Source organism: Ptychodera flava, chromosome 5 (genome assembly GCF_041260155.1).
Source record: "Ptychodera flava strain L36383 chromosome 5, AS_Pfla_20210202, whole genome shotgun sequence".
NCBI lineage: Eukaryota > Metazoa > Hemichordata > Enteropneusta > Ptychoderidae > Ptychodera > Ptychodera flava.
The window spans coordinates 9,140,757-9,153,369 of NC_091932.1; the positions used below are offsets into that span (position 1 = coordinate 9,140,757).

Sequence of the window (12,613 nt, forward strand, 5' to 3'; positions counted from 1 at the left end):
TACAGCGCCATCCAATAATATATCAGTATTTGAAACTTCTGTCTTTTGATCATCAGGTGTTTTCATATTCATAGAAGATAAATTTCAAGTACAGAAACTGTAAATTGTGATGGTTTTTTACTATTCTTCTTTTTTATTGCAATGTTCTATTCCTAAGGTATTAAAGATACACAGTATTCAGCTTGTCATTTCAGCCTGAACACGCATGTTTAACTGAAAATGTACATGTGAAAAGTGTATTATTGATGAGTGAATTCTGGTGCAGACTAGAATTCAAATGTAAACATTAGAGGCCCAGAAATGCTAAATTTTTATGACTTTTACCAAATTTCAGCCAGATTGTCTTGTCTTACTCCCATAAGTACGTTTGCGTGCAGGGATGTCAATTCAGCTTGTACATGTGTAAACTGCATTGCCATTGTTGACAAATGAATTCTGGTCCGGACTAGAATTCAAGTTAAACAGTTTCCCCAGTTTTGGTAATGTACAGTCTATATGCATGTGTTTGTATATCAGCTTGTGTGTCCTTTGTTAATTACACAGAAAATCTGCAAGATTTCTCAGAGCTACTTGTAAATGTATGCCTGTACAAACTCCCTCCCATCATTGTCATCAGTTTGTCTTTCTGTACTGCATGAAAGTGAAGGTGTTTTGTAATATGGCAGTTTCCCCAGTGTTGTGTAGTGAGGAAATTTCAGGTAGAATTAATGACAAAAGTCACACAACTACATCTGAGTGTCTCTACACTGTAAATTTTTTGGGGGGGGCTTGAAAAAATTACCCATGTAGGACTTGAACCCACGTTCCCGAATTCGGTTTAAAGTTGGTTTGACATGTGCTGTCCTGTTTGCCTTTTTCTTCCGAGAAAAAGACCTCAGATTTTACACTGGCTATTCTCCCAAAGGAATGTTTTAAGGAATCACACACACCCACACCCACACACACGCACACGTGTATATATATATATATATATATATATATATATATATATATATATATATATATATATATATATATATATATATATATCTTTGTGTGTTTATGTGTGTAGGTGCGCGTATATAGTATGTCTATGTATGCAAGTGTGCTGCACAGAAAAACTTGCACAATTTTTCAGAGCTACACTGTATGCCTGAACACAGTCACTCTATCATTGTCTTCTCATTGTCTGTCTGTACTACATGTCTATTAACACATTTGCACGGTATATATATGTGAATATACATATATGTACATATGTAGTAGTACAGTACATACAGGGACTATGATGTGCATATATATGTATGCACGTTCATGCCTGTTGCAATGTAAAGACATAAATAATGCGTGTCCATCTCAACCCATGTTGTTTCCCTGTACACCTGTAAAACGTTTTCCAGTGTGTTAACTTATTATTTTCCATTTGAGGCCTCGTGTTTCAATTAACACCAATGCAGTTACAAATATTTTAGTATGCTTGCTATGATAATGGGTCAGAATTTCCACTAAATTCATGACAAGCATTGTAACATATCGATTGTAATGACAACCACCATTGTTCATATCACTGGAGTAAAATTACCAAGCTGTTGTTAGTTTGAAATAGAATAAATTATATGCAGCACATAAACATACATTGGCCTGACAAACTATGAAAGTGTTCATCTTAATTTGTTCAAAGCCTTGACAAGGAGTAAATTATTTTACCTACAATTTTATGGCATTAGAATATTCATGCAACAGTGTCACTTAATGTTTTTGGATGTCACTGACATTTGGTTCATAAAAGTAAAATGCAATATTGCTAGAGTGAGCATATGTTACTTATAATATTATTAGTGAAGTATCTTAAAGGTACCCCCTTTTTACTCAACATTTTGGAAACTTCAAGCTTAACTTAGACACCTCAAATCGCACCCCCCCCCCGTGTAAGTGATGAGTTTCTCCTTGCACCATAGATATGCATGTTTAAATGTTTGACCCCTTGTTAACTTCAAAATAGATGACCTAGGCCTATACCTTCAACTGTTTCATCCGATGTTTTCTTTACAGCTTGTCGGGTATTCCTTCTCGTCTCAATTGCAGATTGTTGCATTGCATTCCTTTGTAAAGGTGCTGCTGTTATTAGCCGCGATAAGTAAGTACTACCTCCATGGTACAACGTTCATATGATTTGAGGCAGATCGTCCAACGCGCTGGGATTACCTCCGGGGATTACCTCCATTGAAGGGAAAAAGTACCTGCCGTGTGCCGGTGCAGTAACGATCGGTGACCCGAGTCAAACGATGGAGGTAGCAAACTAAGTCAAACATCGCATTTCGGCATGGTTGAGACATCTCGCTTGTACTCTCACGGTCAAAATAATCTTCGCAGCCGCTTTTTCTTTGTCCTTGAGTGCAGCTGTGCATGATTGCTTTGTATGTAAGCTGGGGTGTGTTGTGACGTAACTGTATATACTATTAAAATAGGTAGGGTCAGTTCCTTGTGCCATGACGCCAGAAAAAATATTGCAATCTTAAAGCTGAAACTATATCACAGGACGAAAACACAGTAGTGATTGTAAGTGATATACAATAGAATTATACTCAAGAGAGAAATGCACACCTAACACTTAACAGGCAGTACAAGATCTGTTCCCTACTGTCCTTCCCTTTTTACAATGGACTACCCGACCCTTGACCTTCACTAAGGTAAAAGGTAAATATGAACCGAATCTCGACACACAGACAGAAACCGGAACGCATAAGTCATGTCACGGTTTTTGTGGAGGGACCGTGGTCATGCACAGTGGCTGCGTGCACGATTTTGTGGGGGACCATGCTTCGTATCATACCATCGTCAAAGATTCGCACAATTCAACATTTATTCGACCAGTCTTCAAGGCGACAGCTTATGCAGTGAACTTAACTGTGCGTGATCTGTGCTCTCCCTGGCCTTTCAAAATTGTTAGTAAATTTACGAATTGGGTTCAAAAAATATTAGTAAGCACAAATTATGTTATTCTGAACCCACCAACTTTCAACAAGCGCTTCTGGTACTCAATAGATGATTTTAAGGGGATAGAAATGATGAATGATTTCATTATAGACAAAAGAAAATGAAAAATCCCTTTTAGTTTTTTTTGACAATGAACACTCATATTTGATACGCATTTTCAAAAGATTTATTGAACAACACAGTACATCATGGGTCATGAATGCTTGTAACATTGAAATTTCTTCCTTGTCTCAATAAAGTGTGTAATTTTGATCAACGGCCAATGAATGTTATTCAATTACTCTATCTTTATTACACAACATAACATGTTCAAGTATATTGTGTGACACAAATCATAACTCCCTTTGTGTGTGTCGTCAGTGGTTGATGATTATATGTATTAATTTATGAAGCGGTCATTAATATTATCAAATATTATCAGTGTTTGCACAAGTTTTAGATGCTAGAAAATCTGTCCCCTGTTTTTCATATTTGGAAAGCTCTGTTACTTTGAAAGTATGCACGTCATCCATAGGTACTAGGTGGTGCCTCTATAGCTGCAGTTATTATGCAATGTTCATCTCTAAAATTCTTTTTAAACAACCACTGATCAGAACATTTGGCAGTCTGTGGTTTCGCACAAATTTTGTCTCATCTCAATCAAATTTAAGTACGCAAACTGAGACTGGTGATCCTGCTAATGTTTTCTTAGAGACAGTTACACTTTTAAAACGCTGCAGATGATCGTCATTTATTTTTTTGTCTGGATAAACTTTTTGGTCATGGGACTGTGCACAGCATTTCTCTGGATCATAGAAACTATCAGTATTCATAACATTTGCTGAGACAGTTTCTTGTAAAATATTTTGAAGGAAACCTATTAAAATTGGCAAACTGACTGAAAAATTCAATTTGCAGATCGTCAAATGACAAATCTATGACATCTGAGATTTCCGGCTCGCTTCCACCTCCATGCACAGAACAACAAATGTTCAACCATGCGCGGTCCGGACTGCAGTTCTGCTGTAGTTCGACTGTCTTTCAGGCTGACTGTTCTTGATCTCTTCTAGCTCGGCGGTTTCATTGTTTCGCATTTTTTTCATATCAGTTGCCGTTTTTATGCCCAACTTTCTTTCCCAACTGGATACTATCAATCCAAGTATTTGTAACTGCCCGCTTCCCTCGATCCGCTTCAACAGTCCATTCGGAAAGTTGACAGCATGTGAGTGTTTGGGTGTCTCGAAACTACCGTAATGGGGTGGTAATGCATGACACACCACATTGAGATTACAAGACCCGGGGATCTTGAAACCTTTTTGCGCATGCTCATGTTATCACAGGTCAAAGTCCAAAGCAAGCTATCACCATGTGTCGATGCGCCGATGATAGGGGCAGCGTAGGTTTTAAAAGACGAGATATGACAGTATTTCCCCGGAATTCACAATCTTGACCGAAATCAGGCTTCAAAAATAACAAAATCGTTCGTAAATGGCCGATCGGGCATTCATTTGTTTTCGTAAATTTTCATTTTTGTTCGTAATTTACGAAAGTTACGAGCGACAGCGAGAGCACAGGTGATGTAACAATGCACATGCAATGCAGTGGATCGTCGCTCAGACCTGCTTATCCAGGTCATGGATAATGGCGTGCAGTTGCAGAAAAAACAGCCGGCTTTAGACTCAAGCACCTTACACAACATGTACTTTTGACCACAGTCGAATCGTGACTTTAAACAGCGTGTATGTATAACCGACACACTTGTTCATCTCAGGAATTTGACCACTTCGGTTCACTGTTGCGGCCGGCCAGGAATGTAGTGTAGTGGAGGTATCTCATTCACACACTCTTCCATGCCTATGTAAAGGTATGTCAAGTTTGTAATCTTTATCCAAACACCCTTTTATAGTTCCGCGGTTCAAATCAAACAAACATTGACAAGTAAAGCTCAATCTTCAAATAGCAAGGGAGGAGTCCTTGGGCGAGGGGGGAGGGGGTTGTTACTTTGAAATGTATTATGCCAAGGGACACTTTGTAAATTTTAGGCATGTCCATTTGATCAACAGACATTCAACTGTAGACATTTACATTTCAATTACATTCAGCATCGCCCTTCAGGTCTTTTTATACTCCATTGTGTAATTATACAGACATACATGGTATAATATTCCAAATTACCAAGGTACATTTTCTTTTAACATTGCACCTCTGCTTCTACAGTACATGCATGTGTGTTCCTCAGGCCCACTTCTCCCATTGCCAATATCTTGTATTTAAATATAAAATATATTAGGATTTCACTGAAATTTTTCAGCTCACAGAGTCAGAGTCATTCATTGTGGCACCAGAATTTTGCCAGCACTGAGGTCGCCTAGCCTTGTGTTAGGAAAACCTATAAGTACATATAATTTTACTAAGTTCAGTGGTTTTTCAGAGACATGCACAAAAATTTGTATCTTTTAAACCTCAAATTTAATTAGGCCATGTTGATGCAAACTGTCAATGTAAAGTAGTGTACAGTTTGCAATTTCCTGAGAAAATCGACAAGAACTTTGCCATTTAAACAAATCCAATCATGGTGCAATGAAGCATTTGATAACTAACACTAATCTTACATGTTCCCTACCACAAGTTTGTTGAACTGATTGCACTCTGAATAATTGCCTGTATTTTCACCAAAAGTACCACATTATCTTCACAATATACAAATTTTATGTTTTGTAAATTCATTTAACACTAACAAAAGAGCTCTCCATTATATTTAAATGATTAAAGAGAAATGAATTAAATGTGAACTGACAAATATAAAGAGACTTAAATAGTACATGTACAGTTGTGTACCAGTCAAACATACATTTGATGCTGAACACTTGCAATAAGTAGGTCTTTCATACTCTGGTATTTAATTGCAAAGGTAATTCTGGAGTTTTAAATGAAAGAGTAAGTTAAAACTACACTGTACAGGTACATGTGACAGCCAGCTATAATACTGTACTGAAATGCCAGTGTCAGTTGCTTTGAGACAAACAGCTTATTACACCTTCACTAAACTGCTGGATCTACTTCCCTTGGACCCCTCACCAAAAACAAAAAATAGAAGCATAGTCACATAGGGGTCATGATATAAATCTATGAAATGGTCATAAATGTGAAGACAGCCAGAATTGAGCTGACGATGTTCTGGTGTACAGTACTGAAAATGAGAGTAATTATACACATGGTACATAGTGAATTTAAATATTTTTGTTTTTTTCTTTCAATTACATGTCAATACATATTTTGTATGCTGTTTGGTTTGTATGGCTCAACTAATATGTGTGTTTTATTATCTTTGATTGTAGATCATTGCCATGAGAAGGACACCAACAACACAATAGAGGCTGAAGAATTACATGGGCACATGAACAGTACTTCATTGTGTGTAGAGTTGATAGAGGAGATTGATGATGGAAACAAAACGGATGGGACCCAGAATACTTGCCAAGACTTCAAGACCATATTGAGGAGTAAGTAGTCAAACCCTTGATGGAAAAGCTACATCATATGTCAAAGAAAATCAAGGGACTATAGTTTAGGTAGATTCTACAAATACTCAAAAATGTTTGAAGCTTTCAACTTCGTTGATTTAAGAACATTGTCACAGAGTTTTCCTTTTCCTTCCTCCAATTTGGTTTTAGAATGGATACATGTAGCAAACAAAATTCAAATTGACATCTTTTGATACATGTACAGTAAGATTGAAGTCATGGTCAAAGATACGAGAAATTCCCCTGACAAAATACTGGTTCAGTTGCTTTGAATATTGAAACAAGGACTCTAAGGGGTGTCTTTAGCTCATACTTGTATACATGTAGTTAAATACATGTAGCTTTTATGTGATGTGTATTTTGCATAATTATAAAAGAATGTAGCAGTTATACAGGAATTTGTTTGGCAATACTAATTACGTACAGTTTCAGACTTTTCAATTCAGTCTAGTTTTTGTGGGTTTTTAGCTTGTCAAGATCTGTTGTTACACATTTAGAAAATGATTTCATTCAATTCTATACACTGTTCTATGGCGGAGTACTAATGTGCAATATTTTGTTCACAATCTGATTAATTGCTGGTGGCTGAGATAGGACCCATACATGTACATGTATATGTACATGTACAACTCACATATGATTGAATTATTTTTTATTTTAACTCTGTAAACCAAAACAAAAGATGAAATCATGTTTACTTTGATACATGTATGCTTACTGTCAAAAGAGAGCATTGATATACTTTTATAAAAAAAGTAAAATTTAAATAGAATAGGCCATTGCTTTGAATCTTTCACATTTTGCAAATGTGCCATGATAAACATGCAGAAATTATTCAATTCTGAAAATTGATATTACTTACATTAACCCTTTTCCTGCCAAGTCCATATTTCACCACCAGGTCAAGATGGTTAAAATAATGAAACACAACATATTCCATATGATGTATTTTAACATATTACTGTACATTTGAAGGCTGTTGAAAACATAAATTCTATAAACTTGATTTTTTTTTACCAAGCCAAGTGGGTGAAAATACGTCATGTTTTGGCTCAATACCGCTTTTTACTGACTTGGCTGATGGGGAAGTGATACTGTCTGGCACGAAAAGGGTTAACATAACACTTTTTTACATCAATCCTTAAGCAGTCACAATATTTCAACTGATCATTTGCAGTATTTGCTTCGTTAGATGGCTATTGTTTTTCTCAGGCTAGAACTGAAGGAGCCAAGTGTAGTTTGATGTTTTTAATTGTTGTAACATGGCAAGGATATTGTGACAGTAGATTGGAGACAATGTGTTCTCTCTTGTAGACAATGTGTTCTCTCTTGTAGACAGCAATTTAAGTATTAAATGCTTGAAGAATAATTTAATCTAACACTTTCTCAATACAGTTAGGGGTCAAAAATATCTATCTGTGCTGACCTGAATTCAACATTAGTAGTACTGAAGCAACAATTTGGACAACAGTGAAACTCTAACAATCACATTCTTTTTCACCTCAGTGACTTCATAGGTCTCTGTGGCAGCTACAAAGTCACATAAAATTTTTTAGCACACAACATGTATTTCCATACATGTAGGGACTAATAAACAGAATTGAAAATTTAATTGTTTATGGAAACTCCACACAGGGCACTCTGCAGTCCATTTTGTTGTCATTCACAACTGTTCATTTTCCTCATCTTCTAAAACCCTTTGAAGTGTATACCAGTTTAACAAGAGGGGTATGTGTTCAAAGACTTGTTCATCAAATTTCCTTCCAAAATTATTATAACTTTTTACAATCCACATTCATTAGTTACCATATTATTTTTTATTTAAGTGTGATGCTACATATACATGTATCTGTATGTAATGATTAAGCCCCTTCATATCAATCAACATGATTACATTTTATTCTGTATCAGATTTGTTCTTACATGATTAGGTTTTCATTTTTCTCTGACACTTCTGTGTAGAGCTATATAGGCTGGCTGCAAGGTCACTTGTAGTATGATGTAAAACTCTGTCTTTCAATTTGAAAATAGTATAGTAGGTCTCCAGTGCTACACTTAACTTTGTGGCCACCCAGTGTATGGTTCATCATCATGTATCAGGACCATCAACTTACAAGATAATTCAAAGACACTAAAATTTGCATTCATTTGCTAAGAACTATGTATATTGTATATCATCTGCTTTTTACCAGTCAATTACATTGCAGTAGCATACAATGTATTATCTGTTGAGAATTTGTTGAAAGCATTACTACTAGATATTGCTAAATTGTTGTAACATTGCAAAAATAATGATTTGTTAATTGTAAGGTGGAAGGGTTGAAATTTAAACTTAAGGCTGCATTCATAAACACCTCTGGAGGTGAAGGGCAGGAGATTTCAGGGGAGACTTGAAAAAATTAAAACATGCCCGGGGCATCATAAAAAATTGACATTGCAAAGGATGGGAGACTTGAAAATTTATTGAATATCAAATTCCTTTCAAAATACCTTCTGGCACTTTCATTTCCTGCCATTTCCATTTGCGGCGTGACATAGTTATATGTACTTATGAGTACATGAAATTTCATGTACTCACAAGCACATATACATTGTAATTACCATCTTCTAATAATTATGTCAATTATTCAGGTCCATAAATGCACCAATATTGCAGTTTTAAATTAGGAAAAAATTATTCACAGTTTTGCCATAGACTCCAATGTATAGGGATCAACATTTCTTGTACACATATGCACTTTTTGCCTGCCAATTCAAGCAAAGTACATTTAAATGAATTATCACACACATATAAATGTAAAGGTATAGCTTGTTTTTATGGGAACAAATTGAATAATTTGCCCAATAGCCTCGCATGCATTATGATTTGATATTTTCAGACAAAGCATTATATTGGCCACATTTTGCCTTCCTTTGGGAGTGACTAAAAATTATAGCAAGTCAGAAGGGAGGGGAGGGGGCTTGAACACATTGTAATTTTAATTTAAAATTTGTTAGGGGGTATTTGAAAAAATCTGAGAACTTATTTGGGAATCCCCCCCATCCAGAGCTGTTTGTCAATGCGCAGCCTAATGCTCAGTGTAGAAAAGCATTCAATCTAAGTATGGCAAATTATAACTGTAATTTGAGATATATTTTGTTTGAAATATTTGTACCTGATGTAACACAAACATTGACTTTTCTTTCAAATCAGATGCTCTCTTAACATAATGTACAATGTATTTGTGAATATATTTTGTAATGTATATTACTACTACATGTACTCATTGAAATGTTAAATTCCTTATATATATGTCAATAAATGGTTATGAATTGTAATTGAATGTAATTTATGCCTGTCACTTTCTTTTTTCCACAAAGAATTTCACTATCACCTTTATCTGTGCACACATTCTATATTTACACATATTGTCCTCTAGTGATGGTGATTCAATTAAGGAAATGTCTAAACAGTCATAACTGAGTATGGCCAATAGCATTAGAACAGACGAGTTCACCATGTGAAGTATCGTCAACAATTGTTCAGATTTGGAACTGACTATATAAGTAGTGTTTAATCAGATTATTTGACTTTGAAGTGTTGTCAACTAAAGTTGAGATTTTGAACAGAGTATAAATGTTGCAATTTTTCGACAATGGTTGACAAACTGAATCACCTTACTCTGAAATTGAATTTTTATAATATAAGGCAAGTACTGCTAATCACGTATGTGTTTTTGTGGACTTTTCCTTGGAAAAAAATGAATTTCATGTGCAGTAATTTCTCGGGTCACATTTTTCATCAGAAAATGTTATATGCCATATTTGTATCAAGATGGACTCTCTTTTTTCATAGAAAAATAGAAAAATGAAACCACATTAATTTGTGTTAGGATTTTCAAGCACTTTTTTTGAAAGTTTGAAAAGAAAAAAATTGATTCCATGATTTTTAAGAAAAAAACTCATTTCACCTCAACTTTTCGTAAAGTGGGAACTGTTTTCGTTCTGTTTTTCCTACAAATTTCCAACGATGTAACATTTTTATTTTGTGTTCAGCTTGTAGTTTTGTCGATACTTATTGAATTGTACATCATTTAAATGTTAAAATTTTAAAAGCTAATATGGTTGCTATGGAACGCCCCTCCCCTTAATTTAATTCAAGACCTTCAATATTTAATTCAGTTACAAAGCAAAGTTTTCAGGTCTTAGATGACACGCATTTTGTATCCCACGTATATAGTATGCTTTAAAGACAAGAGATGTTCCCGTTTACCGTTCCCGTTTAGGGCATACACTTGCCTCAGAAGATGAATCCAATTAAGAAAGACACTTGCCTTAAAATGGCAATCACGGATGATATCGTACCTTTGAGAGTGAAAGTGTTTCGCAAAGAAACACAGGTGCAGGATACAAAGCTAATAGTACCACGTACAGAACTATTGCCATTATCCCATGTAGCATTCAAATACGATTTCTGGATTCCGAATTAGTGTGTATCTTTAAAATATAATAAAACAAATTCACAATGTAGGTTTTATCGAGTCAACGGGGAAGACAAGGAATATGTGCAGTAAAGCAGAAAAAACTGTTTTGTTCCCGGTGCCTGAGCGTATCGCCACACTTTTTTCAGATAATATACGTATCAATGACTGTCATAAATACACGTTATCGTTTTCAGAGAGATAGTGCTGATGATATTCAGGTATTTGCGCCACAGATAAAAGTAAAAGCTTGCTTGACAAAGTGCTTGCCGCCGACGAGAGAGTGCCGTGGCGCTGCGTCACATATCGTCAGTACCAATGCCATGGCAAAGTCCGACTTAACCTCGGCTTCCAAAGCTGGTGTGGTTCGTCAAGACACAAAGGTGATGAGAGATAGAAAGCCGGACATAGCATAGACAATAGAAGCGAAATATGTATCGGTTCTACCGGTACTGTCTATGGATACAATCAGTAAAAAATACAAATTTGATGTGGAAAAGCTACCGCAGGCTTGGTAGATCACGAATATATCCATTATAACAAAAGCAGATTTTTGTTTCATCGTTCTTGCGGAAAATGCGGACCAGTATTTTTTTGCTTATAAATGACAGAAAATGACGTCATTTGCGATCAGCGCTATTAAGATGATGTTAACATTAGGACGTTACTTTACGTATCAACCAGTACTAAGGGAGCCATTATTATTTACCGGCTAGGGGTCCGAGGAATGTGAGGGCACTCAAAAAATTGAAAAAGTCAAGAAGGGTAGCTAATAATGTGGAGAAGGAGGAGAGTTATTCAAAATTTTGGTACCAAATAAATTCTCAAGTAAGTTAATGCATGGGTGTTTGTACCAATGAAGCCAAAAAGTAAGAAAATGATCAATTATCTTTAAAAACCACCAGATTCGATTTATATTTGGCCTAATTATTGCAATTATTAAATTCTTTAAAATGTCTGCCTAATCTTGACAAGTTGAATCACGTGACCAAATCTGATATTTTCCCGCCAAAATGACGTCTTTATTATTTTGATATTCCAACCGTAACCTATTAAATTTTCCTGATTTTCTCTGCACTCTTGGAAACAACATCTATCGTATTCTTTCAAAAATACATGGCACTCATGAAACTCAATCTATATCTCTTTCTGACATTCAAAATATTCATGTAAATGTCAAAAATATTGTATTTGTGGTTTTTTGTGAAGAAATGTTATTCAAAATTCAATAATTTTGCATCTGCCAGTAGTTTTATGACAAGTTTCTATCCCATTTTACATTAATTGGTCATAATATTTTAAATATTTTGATGTTTAGCGGTTGGAATGTTCAATTATTTCCAATATACAATTTTGGCGGGAAAATATCATGATCTCGATGTAGTAAGGGTGCTGCATGCGACATAGACAACGCAACTGAACTGTGTGACGGTCGTAATTATATGGGGGAAGCGCTTCCTAGGAAGGCAAAATCAACATTAAAAGTGACCGCCCCCTAATTTTGATGAATTGGGGCAGACAGTGCCCCTTTCAATAAGCATGCATAGAAAACACTGCTTAAGCCAAATGACAGAATCGTTTTTATTCGAACAACATAGAAACACTGCAGAGGACGGAGCAGAAACAGAAGCAGGCCGCTCTTCGTGAAACTTTTGTAGCTAATCAACGTGTTCC

General features: G+C 35.6%; 1 long non-coding RNA gene across 1 annotated transcript; it reads left to right on the plus strand.

Moving 5' to 3' along the window:
* The first annotated feature begins 2,714 nt into the window (after positions 1–2,714).
* On the plus strand, positions 2,715–6,487 carry LOC139132944 (uncharacterized). The gene is made up of 3 exons (XR_011552498.1): positions 2,715–2,892; positions 4,530–4,819; positions 6,294–6,487. It is a non-coding gene; the product is annotated as an uncharacterized lncRNA (long non-coding RNA).
* The last annotated feature ends 6,126 nt before the right edge of the window (positions 6,488–12,613 follow it).